The sequence below is a fragment of the Marmota flaviventris genome, chromosome 8 (genome assembly GCF_047511675.1).
Source record: "Marmota flaviventris isolate mMarFla1 chromosome 8, mMarFla1.hap1, whole genome shotgun sequence".
Taxonomy (NCBI): domain Eukaryota; kingdom Metazoa; phylum Chordata; class Mammalia; order Rodentia; family Sciuridae; genus Marmota; species Marmota flaviventris.
This window is the reverse complement of record NC_092505.1, coordinates 62016312-62036270: the sequence shown is the minus strand read 5'-3', so window position 1 is coordinate 62036270 and position 19959 is coordinate 62016312. Positions and strand designations below refer to the sequence as shown.

The 19959-nt window shown below is 33.5% G+C and overlaps 1 long non-coding RNA gene across 1 annotated transcript in view; it reads left to right on the top strand.

Annotated features, from left to right (window-relative positions):
• LOC139706780 (uncharacterized) overlaps positions 1–15083 on the top strand; it is a 29134-nt gene extending 14051 nt beyond the window's left edge. The window contains exons 3-4 of the long non-coding RNA XR_011708430.1: positions 5999–6138; positions 15001–15083. This is a non-coding gene — a long non-coding RNA (uncharacterized lncRNA). The remainder of the gene's footprint in view (positions 1–5998; positions 6139–15000) is intronic.
• The last annotated feature ends 4876 nt before the right edge of the window (positions 15084–19959 follow it).

Sequence of the window (19959 nt, the reverse complement as noted above, 5' to 3'; positions counted from 1 at the left end):
TGAAGTAGTTTCCTAAACAGAAGTCCTAGGAAACTGCTCTGGGCAGACAACTGGGAAGAAGGCAGATACTGCTAATGGTGGACAACTGGTGCATGTCTGATTAACAGAGCAGGAGGAAAGCTCGGTATAGGCTAAACAAGAAGAGACTCAGCCAGGATAACTGGCCTTTCTTCTGTGCCAGGAAAGTTCACATCCCAATCACCTAGAAACTAACCAGTTCGTAAGTAGGGGAAATGGCTTAGGCATTGAAAAGTTAAAGTTATATGAGAAACAGCAAAAGAAGGCATATGCAGGTCAGTCCTATGAGAATAGAGGCCTAAAGAACAGAAAATTAGGCCTCTGATTCTAGGGTCTGAAATTCATCATGGGATATTTTTGTTTGTTTTTTGTTTTATGTAGCCAGTGGGGACCATTGAAACAAATCAGTAAGGAATTAAATACTGATGAAACAAGTATTTAAAATTTCTCTGACAGTTATCTACAAAGCACATAGAAATTTTAAAGAGAATGAGTGTATAAACTGTATGACCTTGAGCTCATACTTCACTCTAGCTCCCTCATCTATCACATGGAACTGGGCATATAATCATTACATTGGAGTTTTGTGAGAATTAGTTGCAATAATCCATGTACAATGCCTGATATAAAAGACGAAGTCAGATTATATGCAACTGTAATTCCCCGACTCCTTCAAACTGCATGTGCCATTCACATTTCTCCATGTCCCTTTCGGACTATAAGCTGTTCCTTGCAAGCATAACCTATAAAGCAGGCTTATTTTAATCCCAGGCAACACTTGTATAAGCATATCTGTATGGTACAAATGCAGGTATGTGAGGCATGGTGAAAGATAAATAAGGTAAAAAATGGTGCATTCCAATTTCCTTTTGCTGTCCCCAACCTCCACTTGTGTCACCCTCTCAACCTAACTCTCAGCTATATGAGTATGCATATGCATCACAAGAGAGTCAAAACGTGCTCTCTTATTAATTTGGCCTGATTTGCTTTAATGAGGTCTTGCTCTCCTCAGTTTCTAAGGGTGATTTAAAGCACTGAATGACATGATTCAGAAGGCAGATAACATAACTTTAATATCTCCCCACATGCTGACCTATTTCAATATGTACTGTGTACCTCTCAGGGATGAGAAGCTATGCAAGTCTGGAAGAAAAGTACCTGAGAGAATGCCTCCTTCTGGGAACATTTCAGCTTTTTGAGATTCTAGGTCATCCCTCTCCCTGATATTTGGAGTTCATTCCCACTGAGAGCAATCTGTTCACACAATCCTTATTATTTTCTTATACAATTATTATTTATTCATAGTATGATAGAAACCACATTTAAAAAATAAAACCTTATGTAGAGTTTTTCTTTTTAAACATCATTAAATAGAAAGGGGAAAATATTAATTTAAGGTAATGTGAGTAATTTTGGTGAAACAATTAACTACCACTTTTCATGAATGGCCAAATAAAGAAACTGTAGATGAGTGAAACTCCTCAAGGTTAGGTGAGTATGTTTAGGCACTGAGAGGTGGCCCAGGGAAGAGGCTGATCAGCCAAGTATTCCTGGCCTCTTGTGGCTTGGTGGCTTCTTGTAACAAAGACTGGTGCTCCTTGAACTGACAAGACAGGAAGTTCATCATGAACTGCCCTTAAGCATAAGCCAACTTCCTCTTTTAAAACATCAGCAAACAGATACAGGAAAATGTGAACTAATATTCATTAAATGCAAATGTACTTCCTTTTATGGAGTTGACATGTGTCTTCATGTGAGATAACTAATTAACCATGGATAAAGTTTCTGGAAACAGGAACATATTTCCTAAATTAGCTTATCTCACAGGTATCCTAAGTCATAATCCAAGCAAGTCTTCATAGTTCCCAGTCTTACTACACTTCCACAACAAATGTACATATTTCCTAGAGTGAGGGACAATGTTCTTAGGTTATAGTCTTGATTAAAACCATTCTCCAGGATACTTCTGCACAATTTAAAAAGTTTGGAAGAATGAAGGAGCTTCATAATGTGCTCTCAAGACTTACCCATAGAGCCTCTTCCTCTACTGATTTTTCTTTCTCATTTGCTTCTTTTTTTTTGATATAATTTTTTATTTATACATGACATCAGAATGCATTACAATTCTTATTACATATATAGAGCACAATTTTTCATATCTCTGGTTATATACATAGTATATTCACACCAATTCATGTCTTTATACATGTACTTTGGATAGTAATGATCATAATTGGCGTGTGTAGGTGTTTTGTCTTCCTATGTGGTGTGCATGTTTGTTGTTGATGAAAACATACTTCATGTACATTCAGTTTTATGAAAAATATCATTTGCTGTTTTATGACTTAATTTTCTGATTTTTTCTAAACCAGTATATGAAAAAAGTCATTCCTGATTGCTAGCTGCATCAATGGTTTTTTTTTTTTTCCATTTTTAATATCTACTTTGTATCTCTTGTTCTCTAATCACACAGTAATCAAAAGGAATTATCTTAAAAATTGAGATTAGTGGTAAATCCACTTGCTGCATTTTTAAAAAGACTTTGGATGATTTACATTTGGAGGGGCTTTCTTTTAAAATAAGGAAATTTGATTTTTGTGCAATTGACAAAACATATATCAATCAGCATGTGCAAATATACACAAATGTGAAAGACTATCTGTAACTTGATGGTAGTTGCTATGATTATCTTTGCATTCCCAGTGCTATGCAGAATGTTGGAAAAAGTGAGGGCACAATTGATGTTCAACTATTTTCTAACCATTACATATAAACTCCCCAATTTTTCCACTAGAACTGGAAAGCTAACTTCCTGAAAGGTCAAATGGCTCAGGAATATGGGAAATAACAGCTGAATCTAAATGGAAGCTGCTCTATTTCATAAAACCCCTTATGAATTTTATTCACAAAGAGATCTAGAAAGGAAAGCAACTGTCCATATGGAAGTGTTCTTCAGAGGTGAGAGGGACTGGAAAAGCACATTTACCTGAATGGCTTAGTAAAAAATATTTTGCAAAGAGAGTGGATAACAAAATAAGAAACATGAGTCAATGACAAGTGTTTGGAAATTATTTGATAATGACAAAATGAGTTGGGAAGATTTATGCAGTACAATTCGTGCTGAAGGCTTGCTTAAGTTTCCTGGCTCTAGGATAGTGTCTTTCCTAGCCTATTGGCTACTTGAATAAAAGCTGGATTTAAAATCTGAGGCCACAGTATAAAATTTTCTTCACTTATTACCTTTAACTATTTCCCACCTAATTTGCAACTATGCCTGGTGACTCCTCAAGTCATTTTATGAAAATAAGAGGAGGAAGTAAGATGTTAAGGTTAATATAGTTTGAAAAACAAGCTTGAAGCATGAGAATGTAGAAGCTATATTTGTTTTAATAAAATATATGCAATATGTATTTTAAAAAAACTTTACTTACAACATTACACATCACAAATCCCATAGATAATTGTGCAATTACAGTATTTTAGGGACAATGTTTACCTTCAGACTCGGTATATTTAGTCAGAAAGTTGTGTGTATATTTGTGTATTTGTGTCTTCTCTTTCCAAAGAGATTGGAGAGGAAGCGAGGAAGATAAGAAAACTTTTAATTGGTGCATTCAGCCAAGCAGTTCAGCAACAGAACATTAATTTTTATTTTAATAATGTGATTTTAATTGAATACTTTGCTGGTGCTGCACTAAATTGGGTCTGTTATTTAAAATTACATTAAGAAGGATCACCCCCTTCTACAACTAATGCCACCCACACTCCGAAATAACATGTTATTCATTTAGGAACAGGCAGAATTTAAATTATCATTCCTTGAGGGATTCTTCAGCAAAATGGGACAAGTATCAATAGACTAGCAAGTTATCATTTTAGAGTAAACAAAAATATGATTGAAATACAGCTTCCCTTTCATACACTGTGGCAGAAATCTCTCACTATCCACTGAACTCTATTTTGCATCTTCCTCTAGAAATAGGCTTGCAGCTAGGTCCCCTCTCTCTTTAGACAGGCCCCTTCCCCATAACTAGGTCCCTACCCCATAGCTAGGTATGTCTGTGTGACTGTTTTGGCAATGAATATAAGCACATACATTGTGGATCACTTCTAGACTGAGGCTACAATAAAATATGGTCTATCTCTTCCATGTTTTTTTTATTATTATTATTTCTCTGGCTGGATATTATGATGATATGGCTCTATGGGATAGTGAAACAATGATGGAAGAAACTCAAGTCCCTTAATGACCATTTGGAGTAGAATTTTTCTGCTGACCTGAATACCTACTGAGACATGGAATAAATGGTTTTTATGTTAAACTATTGAAAACTGGGTGTCTATTATTGCAGTTTAACATTTCCTGTCTACTACATATCTCCTTCTAATTGACTTACATTTCTTAATAAGTGTAGATAATAGAAAATATGTATTGGCAGATTGTCTATTTCTTCTGATATTTCTAAGAATGGTTATCTTTCATATACAGAGTATATACTTGAAACCAAATACTGTAAGAGTGACTGAAAGTCCCAAGATTTTGAAAATCAGAAACTTTTTCATACTCATAACTACTTTTTTAAAATGACAAAAAATGTTTTTGACAAAAATAAATGCTAAAGAAAAAAATATATAGTGCGGTTCAACCAATAGGATGTGAATGAATGAATGAATAGTTGAGTGCATAAATAAAGAAAAATAGGGAGAGAGCCCAGGACTTAGAAGTTACAAAAGGACTCTCTCTTTCCTCAACTCATGAGTATAAATGATGCCATAGTAGTGTAGATATATAGAGCACAGTCAAGAAGAGTATGGACTTAAACAGTAATGTATGTTTACATGTGTTGTTAAATTTCAAAGTGACTAACTAGTGTTTTTAATATAGTGAGTAAATTTTACTATAATTTAGGGACATCAGATATTCTGTTTCATATTTTAAATTAGGCAAAATTATTTGTAATTTAGGACGGGTAACAGTGTTAGAAAACAGGAAGGAAATTAAATCTGCACCCCAAATATGCTGGCCTTGAAGCAGTTCCTGAATAGGGATGCTATGCTACCTTCAAGTCCTGTTCTCTTGCATCCTCACTCCTTGTCTCTGAACTTTCTATGTCCTCCAACCTAATTTTTTAAAAACCAAAATTGTTTGGTGTTTGCTTGTTTTTTTTGGTTATTACTTTGTAGCATGTTTGAAACTTAGGTAAAACAGCTAATCTAGCCAACTAAATCACATTAATTGAATGATAGCGTATTACTATTTCCATAACTTTCTAAAGTTATTTCCATAACTTTCTAAACTTAAGTCTAAGGTTATTATTGAGGAGATGGTTCATGCAGTACAGATAGGGGATGTGTGCTTTTTGAGCATGATGCTGTGATTAGTAAATACAGTTATAATATATTGAGTGTCTAACATTTGCCAGGTGATGTGTTAAGTATTTTATAAACATTATCTCCTTTAATATCAACTGTTACCTTTGAGGGTTTGTGCTACTAAAAAAGAAACTGAGAGGTTAAGTAACTTGCCCAAGGTCAGACTTCATGTAAAAATTAATAGTGGGTTTTCAAATCAGTCTGCCTCCTATAACCACATTCTCAACCATCATGCATTATTGCATATTCTGTGATCAACTGAGATTTATTTTCTAGATGTTGGGAAGAAAAAAATGGGCTTTTAAAACACTTTGAACAGAGGAAAACATTAGTTATGGGTGGGGAAAGGGGTAGGAGACTTGATTACAAAATCTTAAATCTGATGAATGACCATGAAACGTAACAAAAAATTCAGTGCTAAAATATCTACATGCTAAGGACTTCTGTAGAATTTAATCAGATAGCCAAAAGATCTACAACAGGAAATGTTTGTGTTGATTCCTTAATGTAACTAAAGACTCACATGTCTTCAAACTGCAGATGTCAAAGTATAAGGGCAAACCTGTGTTCTGAAAGAATGCCACCTTGTGGTTTCTCTGTTAAACAGAGAGATACAACTGGACTACTTCTAAAGAAGGAAGATGTGGGTTGGAGTGAGGATGCCAACCAAGGAGAAGCAAGCCATGGTCAAAGAATGACACTGTTCAAACATTTGCATGTCATATGATTTTAAAGGAAGAAGCACATGTGAGTTAACTTTGGAAAATAAAAACAAACCAAATGCATTGTACATACTCAATTGATTTGCATAAAATACATGTTGGTGTCTTAAGTCCTCTCAGCATATATATGAAATAGAATTATAATATTGAGATTGAAATAAAAAATCAAGACAATTCATGAAAGGATAGAATAAAGGACTATCAATCTCTGAGTTAGAAATGACAAAAGAAAAATCTAACTTTTCATATTTCTAAGGGTACTTTGATGGGCAACGAGTGAAGGTTTTGACTGTATTTAAAAAAAAAAGGGAAAAATACTTTAAAACTTCCAGGAATAATAATGACTTTTTTATTATTGTTTTCATTTAATAGTATGACATTTTCCTCACCCCCTGCAAAAGTTACCAATATTTACTTTAAAATACAAGTGCATTGCAGTTCGGTTGTTAATTTCATAATTTCCCTTTTACTATTATTCTCTCCCTTCCCTGAAAAAAATTTTCAATTCTCATTATTCCTCTATGATATAGAGTCTCACTATAAAATTATTTTGACAGCATATATCTATAGTAATAGGACACTAGACCATCATATCACTAGAGATAATTAAGGGCAGATACAGTAAAGAGAACCAGAAAAAGTACTGGGAGGTGGTGACCTAAGCCAAATAAGACCTAAGGACTAACTGGACAAAAAATTTCAATCCATTATGCTTTGCAAACAGAGATATAGGGCTACTGAGATAGGATACTTAAACATGGTAGTCAGAGAAAAAAAAATGAATCAATAATATAAATGTATAATGACCCCTCCCAGTAGACCACAAACACATTGAGGGTGGGGACCACATGTTAATTATACATCTGGCTTTAGTATTTAGTTTTTACTGATCCAATAAATCAAATTCTTGTATTAAATAGATGACTGGGAAAGCAGGGAGAAATTACAGTAAGATGACATGAGGGGTACAAACCTTCAAGAAAGGATATCACTCCATCATGAAGACCACGGGGCTCTTATGGAGGAAACAGGGGTACCTACCACTTAGCAGCCCACAGAGAACCAGCCCTACCAGGAGGTTAGTGTGCATTTAGGAAGGTAAATCAAATGGAATAAAGGACAATAAGTCAGGAAATTAGGTAAAGTTTTGCATATAGAGATCCACAGGAGAGCAAATATTTTGGTGTTAAATAAATAAAGGTCAGTGAGGTCAAGGCCCAGTCAAGTGAATCAACTTCAACCTATTCTAGAGTGAAAAGGTTAACCCTGGATCTCTTCCTATAAATCAAAATTTAAAATAGGTTTGAGAGGGTCTGAAGATCAATGCCCTTTCTGGGAGACCAAATAAATTTTGGAGTATTTGTTTCAATATGTAGGTTAAGTGTGTTTTCCTTCATGAGAAATTCGCTTATATTTGCTGTAAGGGAAATTAACAGCATACTCTGCCAACCCAAGCCAAATCCATGTTTACCTAATCATTCATATCTGAAAACTCTGCTTTTTAAAATATACCCATTGCCCTTATTTTGTGTGTATTTAACCTAATTTTTCTATTTGGGTGAAGCTTATTCTTGTTTTAGTAAATTGCTAAGAAAATTTTATTTTCCTACATACTTCTTAGGACATGTGGAAGGATGAATGAACTCTAAAAGTCAAATATGGCCATGTCCAAGGGAAGGAAAGGATATTAATTTGGTAGAGTGCCTAAGGAATCAGGGTGAAAAAATGGCTACTTCTAATACCTACCTAAGGCAGTTAGGAGTCACCCAAGAAAAGGGTAAAAACTCCACGGGATAGCCTGTACAAATACAGAAACAACAACAACAACAACAACAAAAAAACATTGAGAGCAAGGACAAAGGAGCAATCCATTTTTCTCTACATTTAAAATCCTGGGACTGCGGATGGGCACTTTCTCTTTTTAGTATACGTTAAGATATGCTACAAATATATTTAAGATGGGCAGAGTGTCATATGGCTCCCAAAAGGAAAGATTCACTAGGATTGTAAGGTTGATGATAGAAGAGAAAGTTAGAGTAGAACAGTGTCATTTTTACCAAAAAAAGTAATATCTGGCAAACAATCAAGACTGATTCATAAGTTACTTGGCAAAGCCCAATGCCATTGTAACTAACACAGATCCACACTCCTTTATCAAACTCAAAGTCAGATCTCCGCCATTGTAATATGCAATGAACATTTAGATATTACAAAAAAACAGTTACAGAAAACAAATATTCCATTTTCCTCAAAAATTGCCAATTGATTATCTCTAAAACAGCAGTAGCTTAAAAAGTTTTCATAGTACATGCAAATTCTCTTAGATGCAAATTATGTATTACATATCAATTATATATTATATAATGATATATAGACATACACACAGTTGACAAACATTGAGTGTCAAACATTATAAAAAATTTTACTTAGAAAAAAAATTTTTTTTTGGCACAGTGGTTTTTAGTGAAGCAATAAACCCCCTAGCATCCTTGGATAAATGTTTTCTTATCTCTTTTTTTTGGTGGGGGGGAGATTTCCTCTCTACACACTTGGCATTACATTGAAATGAAATACAAAACTTATAAAATAATCACTTGCTTCACCCCACTCTTTTTGTGAATGTTTTTCTTTCTCTCACCATCTCTCCACTGACCTGAATGATGGTATTAGCTCAATTTCTTAACCCAGATGAAGTGCTACCTCCTTTACACTGCCTCTGATCCATCCACAAAGTTATAGGCAGTTTGTCTCTTTGAGTTTTTAAAATTTATTGATAGCAACTGAACAATGTTTTTCATCTGCTACTTTTTATCTACATTTTTTAAGGAATTTATTTCTTCAACTGGATTACAAAGTACTGAGAGCAATGATTTACATTTTTCATATTTAACCCTTGCAGATTATAGGAGCAATACTTAATAATCCTTTATTGAATTAACGAATGAATGAATACTGTGATGCCCAATTGGGCCTAAGACAGTGTCGGGAAAGTGATAGTAATTAGGTAGTTAACTGAAAGTTAAGGAGACTTGAGTGGGAACTGCTCCAGAAAATAAGAATCTATGTTCTTTCTTTTTTGTAGGATTGAGAACTAAGAAATTATACATTTTAAAACAGATATTTCCATTGATTATTAACAGATATACTTTCTCATACTGCCTTAGTGATTCTAACTTTGGATGTCCATGAAATGAATGCCAGATTATTCCTATGACAGAGCAGTGAAATGTAATTAGATTGTGATCACATAAACACTTATCTTCTAGCTTTTAATAGATGCTTGTTATGATTTCAAATATATTTCATATTCTCATCCTTTAGATTATGCATTTCATACTCCATAATTGATTTTTACCTATAATGGCAAATTTAAGATTGCTCAATTTCTTTAAGATTGTATCACTAAAGATCAGAAAAGTTAATGATTATTTACATTTTCTTGCAATGAAAGAGGCAAGACAATCACAGTGGTGAAAAAGGGATGAGAGAGTGTTCAACAACCCTTCCAAAGGACTTCAAATAACACTTTTAATTTTCTAATTTTTGAAAAAACTTCCTCCACTATTTCCATGGCACATTAGTCAACTCTTAGAGTTTATTTCATTCTTATTTGATGAACATAGTTGCAAATCAAGAGGAATTCAGGAGGAGTTTATATATAAGTTTCATGCCCTCAAGAAGCTTGCAATCCTGTAATTGGAACCTTTTTAAGTTTGTTTCCCTAATTGCTACTATAGATTCTCTATGCCATTTAACATATATTATACTGAACACAACTTCTTAATGCAGGAGATTGTATGATTGACAGGTCTGTTTGAAACTGTCTTGATATTAACAGTAATTAATATTATTGGGGTGGCCAATATTGCACTTTGTTCCTAGGAGTCTTTCCAAAAGAGAAAGCTTGTTAAAAACAATTAATAAAATTCAAGACTCCAGAGACCAATTAAGAGAAAAAAAGTCTCTAAACTCCAAGATAATTGCAGGACAATTTGCTCACAGTCATGAACTGCTGTGTTTTATCTCTTTTGCTCAAATGGAATTATGTATTCAAAGGCCATACCCTGTTGTATTGGGAAAGACCAAGTGTGGCATGGAAAATGAAAGTGGCTATGAATTGAAGAGATGAGTAAAATAAAGAACAATAACGCATAATAATAGCTGTGAAACTTTGAATGATGTCCTATTAATGTGTCCTACTAAGGATTAGAAATAAGGATAGTTTGCAGGATAAAGTGACCAATGCATTACAAGTTAATAAAAAAAAATGTTTCTTCCTGTTAAAGACAGTTTACAAACACACTCAAGCACAACAAATTTAAATATTATGGCAAGAAGAGAAAAGGGGAAGGTGAAAACAGCCATAGGTCAGTGATATAGACTCATGAAAATGAAGTTAAAATACATTATTAATTTTTTTAAAATATGTGCAAGTTGACTCTGCATAGAAATGTTGAATCCAAGGGAGAATACTTCCCTATATCTATATTATTGCACTCAGAAATTTTTTTGTTTGTTTGTTTGTTTTTTGTTTTTTACGATTTCAGAATTCCTCTCTTCCTGAAATAACAAGAATAATATTTGTTTTGTTTGTTTCTTTTGTTTTATTACCAAGGTATTTGACCAGAAAATAACTGGGGGATATATACAAGCTACCTCCTGTCAAATCACAACTAAGTAATGGGACAGAAAACATTTTTTTCATTTCAGAGAGCAAATAAATTTAAACAACTTTACAGTAGATGGTCAAATATTCAGCTCTGCTATGGGAGAACATACATAGCCATGGACAATATATAAATGAATAAACATGGCTGTGTTCCAAAAATCACTTTATATACAAAATTTAGGTGGTCACACAGATATAGTCCAAGAGGTGTACAATTTTCTGTCCCCTTTAATAAATGAATAATAATGAATATTGTTTCAACAAAATATCACAAGTTATTTAATTTCCCATGTTAACAGGCATCAAGAAAATGAATCTTTTTTTATCCCAATGAATCAACAACTAATTTAGTTCAGATAATATTTATCATACGACAAGAAATGGGTTATGATGTTTGATTTTGCAGCTCATGTGAAATAAAGCACTTTAAGTGACACATGTTCATGATAACATTGGCAAACATTAAAAAAAAAATAGGAAGGGAAGCAATCACAAATACTATTCCCTGAAGATATTTGAATTTTTACTGTTTCTTAATTTTCTAAAAAGTAATGATGAAAATATTTCATGACACTCAACAAACTTATAAAATCTATGCATTTTCTATACATCAAATAATGGGAGATTCTAAACAGTGCAGGCTGTTTTAGTTAACCAACTTGTGAAAAATAAATCAGGATAAAACTTAAAATTTGGTAGAAGGAAAGATTCTCATCTTTGATGGATGTAGAGAATAACATACAGAAGTGCGGTGTTGGAAGTGTGCTTAGTAAAGAAAACCAAGGTATAGAGGTCACTCTCCAGGAGTACCTTCCTCAAATTGTTTTCTTTTATATACAGTTCCACAAATATCCCCCCAGGAACCCAGAAGTACTGAGGCAGTCTGTCTGCTTAATGCTCTTGAAAGAACTAACTCCACTTTCCATAAGGAACCATGTTCTGCATTGAGCATGGCCTATGCAAGCACAATTTGTGAGTTAGGGATGAAGCTTCTCATTATTGCACCAAAAACAGTCATTCCACAATTATGACTCAGACATCAGCTAAATGGCGGTACTGCATTAGGCACTTCAGATGATTTTTCAACCTTGGTGAAAAGGAGACATAAATGAATGTAAAAGCAATTATATTTGTTTCTTAATCTAGGCTCAGGCAAATTTGTTTGCTAGTAGTTGACAAAAATACCATCTTCTCCATAATAAAGAAAAAATCAATCCCATCTTCCTATAGTAATTCTAAGTTCTCACATGCTTATTATAATCATTAAATTATAGATATTACTGCATTAATGTTAGTTGATTGATTCTTTCAACTACCTTTAAAATGACTCTCAATTTGTTCTCAAAATATTCTACTCTGATAGGCAAAAAATCCCATAGCTATTGATAAATAATATTAATTTATTAAACATATCACACTTGATATTTTACCTTGCTTTTCTACATAAGAGTTAAAATATTAAATATGAAAAATAAGCAAAACTTGAGGACTTTTAAACTGTTCTTGTACTTGACCTTCATTTTTCCTCTCTTTTAATAATCCTGAACTTTATAGTCATTTATATTTGATTTATGTTTCTCCTAATGAAGGAAGAATTTTAGATTTACAGTAGGTTGAAAAGAAAGGTTTGTGACTTATTGAAGATCAGGGAGAATGAGTACAGGGTGCAAGTTTGGCTGACAATGGGTAGTGCCACCTAAACTGTCCAGGTCCTGGATACTATAAATGTAAAAATATAGCCTCTCTAGGATATCTAGGGAGACTTATACCTCTGGTTTTGAAATTCTTTTTATATGAGAAGCCCTGAGGCTGCACTTAAGTGAAGATACTAAAGAAAAGCTAACAAAATCTCTCTCTTTATCTCTCTCTTACACACACTTACAGACAAATATGAACACACTCAAACACAATAGGGCAGGAATTCAGTTGCCCTCCTTGTATAGATCATGTCTCAAAAATAATGCCAAATTTTTTTAGTTCCTAACCTTACGTACATCCTACACACATAGATAGATATGTAAGTACATAGGTAGGTAGGTTGTTAGCTAGGTAGAAAAAGAAACAGAATATCAGTAGAAAATAGGGCAGGAAGAGAAACTGGGGAGAGTTTGGGTACAGGGCCTGGTTGATCGATGATGTTGCACAGATTCATCACCAAGATAGATCATCCTCTTGATGGTGACTCCTCTGATTCCAGAGGCTTTGCTGGGCAAATATTTTAGTTCAGGGCTTATGTAAGAATGGTAAACAAAGCTAAAAAACTAATTCCTTAATAAGACTTTTAATAGCTCTGCTCTATGTCCAGAATATATTCTGACTATGCTGTAAGTATATGGAAAAGAATGTAAAGACCATTCTTATGTCAGTTGATGTCAATGATTCACTTTAGGACAAACACTCAATTCCATGGTACATTTGCAAAGTCTGTGATATCAGTCTTGACCATAGGAGTATGGGATGATATGCCTAAACAACAACAGAAAAACTTAAATGAAACTAAAATCAGAATGTGGTGAAACAAACATAGTAAATCCTTGTTTTTTAAGTCCTTAGGGTAACGTGGATGCAACAAGTAATGAGCAGAAAAGGTACTTTTAGATACAGTGAATAAAGAATATTTAAAAAAGAAAAGGAAAGAATCACAGGGTTAGAAGACAAACCTAACCTAACTAAAGAAGTACCTACTTTACTTCATAAAGGTAGTTGAAAGAGTCAATCAACTAATAAATTAACTAATGCAACCATAAACGATGATGGAGATGAGCAACAATGGGAATCTGCCTTAGTGTGTATTTCTTTTGCAACCAAATTTCATAAATTTAAGGTGGATTCACAGTATCTAATAATCCTGGAAGAGAAACGTTCTTTATCCATTTGCATTCATCTCATATAATGAAATATTTTCTTCATAATAGAGATATTTCTCTGACAAGGTATACTTTCAGGACTCAGAATCAAATAGAAGAGTACTATTTCATTAGTGATGCACAGAGAGAATTCTGCCACATTGTGGCAAAATTAATTCCAGGGTTGCAATCTGTTGCTTTCACAGAGTTTGGATTCTAAGTACCCTTTAAGTTATAACTTTATTTTCCTTTTATACTGTAACAGACCAGTTTTAGTAGAGCTAACTGTGTTTAGATTTAGAAGATCAGGGAATAGGTAATATCCCACAGAGGTTTCTAACATCGCCACCTGCTATGATAGAGATGGGTGTTTGATTTTTTTTTTTTTACATGAAGATCTATTTGTTTAACTTGGTTTCTTCTGTTGTATACTGTTTTTTCCTTTTTATTGTTTATACCATGCACTCTTTAATGTTTGTTCATTCATCTAGAAAATAGGATGAAAGAGAGAAAATGACTCCACCAACCAAAGGTAAACAAAGCTAAGCTTCCCAAAGACACACAATCATATAATCATATGCTAGATGAGTCCTTTGGAAAATATTAATTTACAATGCCCACTGCCAATTCAGATCATACCTGTTTTGGTTTAGATGTGAGGTGTTCACCAAAAGCTCATGTGTGGACAGTATAAAAGGTCTAGAGGTTATGAAAGCCTTATAGGGATTAACTGAATGGCAACTGTAGGCCGGTAGGGTATGGCTGGAGGAGGTGAGTCCTTGGGGTCATAACTTTGGAGTATTAATTTTGTATCTGGCAAGTGGATATATTCATTCTCTCTCTCTCTCTCTCTCTCTCTCTCTCTCTCTCTCTCTCTCGCCCCCCCCCCCCCCCCCCGCCCCAAATCTGGTCCTGAGCTGCTTTCCTTCACCACACTCTTCCATCATGATGTTCTGCATCTTTGCAGACCCAAAGGAATGGAGTCAACCTCTATGGACTAAAACCTCTGCCCCCAAATAACTTTTCTTTCTCTAATTGTTCTTGTCAGGTCACAGAGGCAAAAAAAATAACTGACTAAAACAACCCCTAAAACACTTCTAGAATAGAAATACTTGTGAATTTGAAAGCCTAGTAGGAAAAAAAAAAAGCAATGAGTCCCACAACCTCTTCAAATGCCTAAAGTTTTTAGAAAATGATAATGTATTGCATTTCCAGTGATCACAACCTTTGTTTCAAGATAGACTTCCTCATGTTGAATTCAATTCCCACAGCCTGTTCTTTCATGTTCTTTCTTGATAATACCAGAGAATAATTAGAACATTGGGCAGTACGTGATTTTCACAATGTCTCTTTCCTATCCCCTTGATCACAGAGCCCTTATTACAGAGAAGCTGCCTAGATACCCAGTACCATAAAGATCCCATATCCAAATGATGGTATCCTATGGAATCAGAGGACGAAAGTTAGAGAGCTGTTTCTCCCTTTCAAAGATTTGAAGGAAGGTTTTTACTAGCCTACAAGGCAGAAGATGCTGTGAAGACGACAGGGGTTTCTTGTCTCTACCAGCAGTCAAGATTCTACTTCCTCAAGAGGAGGCTGAACAACCAAAGGCCATGTTCCTCAAGCTTAACCATGATTGACAGGCTGCATGCTAAGAGGCTACCGCAATTCTGATTTAGACTCTTTAGTATCTATGGCTGCAATATATCAAGAGAAGCTGAGATTTTAGCTTTTAACAATTCTTAGTCTCTAAGGTAGGAGAAAAATTTAAAAGGATCCTTTGTCAGTAAAACTTTCAAGGAAATAGATTAATACATTAATTATCTGGGTCAGACCTTAAAAGGTGATAGTTAATTCTAAAGCCTTACCTCTAAGGGAAAAATATAATGAAATAACGGTGTCTTAAATCTCAAAATACAAAGTATATATTTTGTTTCTCTAATGTTAATTTTGTTATAGTTCTAATTGTTTCATGTTAATTAAATCTGATCACTTTATGTATGAGAATTACTCTATGACCTAGGACCCAGTGTTGAACTACTTCTATTTTCTATCTATATTTAATTCCCAGGTAATGTCTTCTATTCCTTTAAAAATCACCTTTGCTGTATTTATATACGAGACTGCATGACCAAGGTGATTCTGCAACCTGTACACTCAGAAAAATGAGAAATTATATCCCATCTGATTCAATTGTATGATATGTCAAGGTCATTGTACTGTCATGAGTAACTAATTAAAACAAATAAATTTTTTTTAAAAATCGCCTTTGTTGATATATACTTGTTATAGGATTCAAATATATATAACTCCATGTAAGAGCTGTTACTTTGTCCAGAATTCTATAGCTGCCTAATCAACATCTCTGTTGATTCTATTATGAACAAATTTCAAAAGCAACATGTCCAAAAAAAAAAAAAAAGGCACTTCAACTCCCGCCATCACCAAATTTGATCCTTTCTGTTTTTTCACATCTCAATAAATAACAACATTTCCATTATCCTAATTACACAGATTAAAAGTAGTGATTCTAGACCTTTCTCTTTCTCTGATACCTTTGTTTAATCTATGCACATTGCATGCTGTCATTTCCACCAAAATATATCCTGAAACTGACCTCTTCTTAAAATTATCATCGCTATCAACACAGTCCAAGCCATTTGCTTATTTGTCTGGACTATTGCAGTAGCCCCTACTAGCATTCCTTCTTTCACAGAAGGTAGCAGAATCTACCTTTGCTTAACAAGCAGAATTATCTTTTAAAAATATGTCAGGTCTTGTTACTCTGTTTTAAACTACTTACTGGCTCCCAATTTCAAGTCCCACGTTACCCATTTCATGCTACCATTCTGACCTCATCTCAAAGTTCCTTTCAATTTTTCTTTCCCAGACACACCACCTCTTTGCTGGTCTTTGCCTCTAGCCTTAAGAAATCTTTATTAACTAGGACATAAAGGCTTACTTCTTCACTTTTTTTCAGGTCTCCACTTAAAAAAAAAAAATCAAAAGGCCCTTCGCTGAACATCTTATTTGAGATATGTTGCTCATTCATGCTCTCTCTTCCTTATCCCACTTTATTATTTTTATTTTTTTCATAGCACATTTTATTACCTGGTTTCTATTTAAAACTGCATAAAATCATTAAGGCAGGGAAACATTTATTCATTTATCTATTACTCTGCGGTGTGCACAGACCTAGAACTATGCTTAAATGAATGAAATTGTAGTTTGTTGGATACTCTCAGGCAGCACCTTTGGAATGGAAATGGCTATTTTGCAGTCTGTAATAATGAGCAAATATTATCAAAGTCACTGGCTACTTCTTTTCCACACCAAGAAATTCAAATGACGAATTAGTCTCATATCTTCAACATGTAATTCTGAACTCAGAGAAGTTTGGAGAAGAGTCACTGAAGTGGCCAGGATTCTCTATTATATTCATTAGCCAAATAACTTATATATTCAATTACTCATTTGACACATATTTATTAAATCTTTTTATGTAAAATCCATGACTCTTGAAGAGTATAATGGTGATTCAGGATTTATCCTCAGGAAGCTTATACATCTAATACAAAGACTCTGTTTAACAACAATCTGGTTTAACTTCACAACAGCTTCTCATCTTATAGAGAGTCTTTACATAAAATTCAGTGTTGTACAAATAGTGAAAGCCTTACAGTATTTCTTGTATAAAGTAATAATGACAATAAGATCTTTAATCAGATTCAAATTTGAGAACACTTAAGAACTCAAACTTAATATGACTCCTAGAATGATAACATTCCTTGAAATTCTTTAGTATTTTCATTTTACTAAATAAAACCTAGGAATTGTGTCAAACACATAATAAAAAATATTGCCATCTATTACATTTTTTCTAAATCATCGTTTGATATATTTACTTAGTACAATTATTCCAAAATTACTTCACTTTTAAGAACTTCCAGATCCAACAATAATTAATGCCGTGTCTGCTATTTGTTATTGCCCTATAGGACATCAATACCAAAATTATGTTATTCAGTAATGATTTAATTGTGAAAGCATAGGAATTTGTGTTTAAAATTGGAGATCAAAACATAATCTTAATTAAATCTCTCAGAAATAGGCAAAGTAAATTTGAATTATAAATATGAAATAAAGATGTATAAATCACTTTAGGAATGGAAGTCATATATCTAATAAATATTAAAGTGAGCCATTTCAAGAAATGAGACCACTGAAACACACTAAATGGCGATTAAAACAAGATAAATATTTATTAAATCCGACTATGATTTATTAAGATGTGCTGGGCTAAACAAATGTAATTTGATATTTGAATCATATCTTATTTTGATACAGCTTTCATTAAATTTCATGTCTCAGCTTTGAAGGGCTATCAAATGTTCCCTTCAGTTTTTAATCTCTGAAATATCAGTTTGATTCTTGGAAAGACTCTGAAAGTCACAGACTGAAGTCTCTTGATTATCAATGAGGTTGTTCTCTTTTGCAAGTACAGCTAAAGGGGACAACTTATCATCAGAATCATCAACCTCTATAGGGCGGGGATCTTTGCCTTTTATCAAGGACCTAGAATACTGCCTGGCATATGGTGAAGGCTCAATTAATTTTAATATTTATGTATATATTTATATTTACCTACATATTTATATTTATGTATATATTTATATTGTTTATAAAGAAACAATAAACTGTTTCCTTATTTCTTAATTTCTAAAGTGAAGGAATTTAACCATAGAAATCTTCCCCCAGTACATCAGATATAAAGATATTAATAGGGATTCTCTGGAGAGAAAAAGAGTTCTATTATCAAATATATTTGGGAAGTGGAATTAAACCAGATTGGTAAAAATTTTTTACTGCAAGACTTATAGATAGAATATGTATTATAAATATCCAAGACAGAGAAACACAGGTCATATTTTGCAAACTTTTTTCTATAAACTGTTTTTAAAAATAATAGTACATAAGCTAACTTAATACATAATTATTAAGAGTTATAATAGTAATACACAAACTAACCATCCAATGATTTATTATAATGGTTTCTTTTCTTCCAATTGTTCAATATCATTCCATTTAAAAATACTAATCATTTTCTCCCTCATTTCCATTCTTGTTTAAAAATTTTTTGAACTAATATAAAGCAAAACCCACATGAAAACCAATGGACTCACTATGTCGTATTTGTTAAGGTTGGTCTAAATAGTAGTAAGCCACCAATGTAAAAAGCACAGATCTTATCTCAATGAAGGAGATATTTTCAAGTTGTTAACATCTAGGAAATCCAGTCATAACACACCAAACTAGTATTCATATGTATTATTTGTTGACTTCATTTATATATAAGATTTTCTCAAATACCTGATTTTAATGCCTAGTACTAAGCCATTCCTGATCCACTACTCATCATCCTTGGGTTCCTAGAAAGTCTCTCTTAGGTATAGTTGGAAGTCTGGAAGTGTTGGAAACTAATATCTTTCTGTGTGTGTGGTCCCAGCTACATAGAATTCTGGATGCTTCTTGCTCTTTCCTCATTTTGAAATGAGATATTCATTAGCTCAAGTTACCTGGCTGCTTGAGTTTTGAGGCTTTTTGATGACTGTTAGTTCTGGAATCAATCTATTTTTCTGAATTTAAAGCTCAGTTATACCATTTACTGCCTGATAAGAGATAATTGTTTGGCCTTGATTCCCACATTTGTTACAAAAATAAATTACCTTAGAAATATCATATGAATTAAACTAGAATGGCTTAAAATGGGCTTGACAGAAAATTTATCACTGAGAGGTTTGCAGTTTTCAGTTTTTCTTGTTAGTAAATCCTCTATCACAGTCCATGTGTTTCCAACTCTGAACTGACCTCTATCTCAAGGCAACTATATTCTTTTGATCTACTCCTTTCCAGGACCTAGCATGATATAACCTTACTTAAATTACATAGAGGTCATTGTTATTTCTCCACCAATATAGCTATATTGTCTACCAGATATAAACAAACTAACAGCCTTGGTATCTATCAAGGATAGCACAGATTCAGACCTGTGAAATGCAAAATTGCCCGCAAGGAAAAGCTGAGAAGGGTGTAGGTGTTGAGAAAAGCTGAATTTTCCACACTAGTGGTTTGCCCTTATTAGTCACAACTTAATTATTCAGGAAGATATTTCATTTTGAGTCTATAAACTCAAGTTTTTGCTCTGTCTACATGAGCCACCTAATCTATAGAAGCATAGTTGATAATTTCTTGTTTTTTTTTTTTTTTTACCCTGCCATATTAGCAAGTGATAGCCAAACAATTAATCACAGCTAGCCTACAGAGCTCAGAA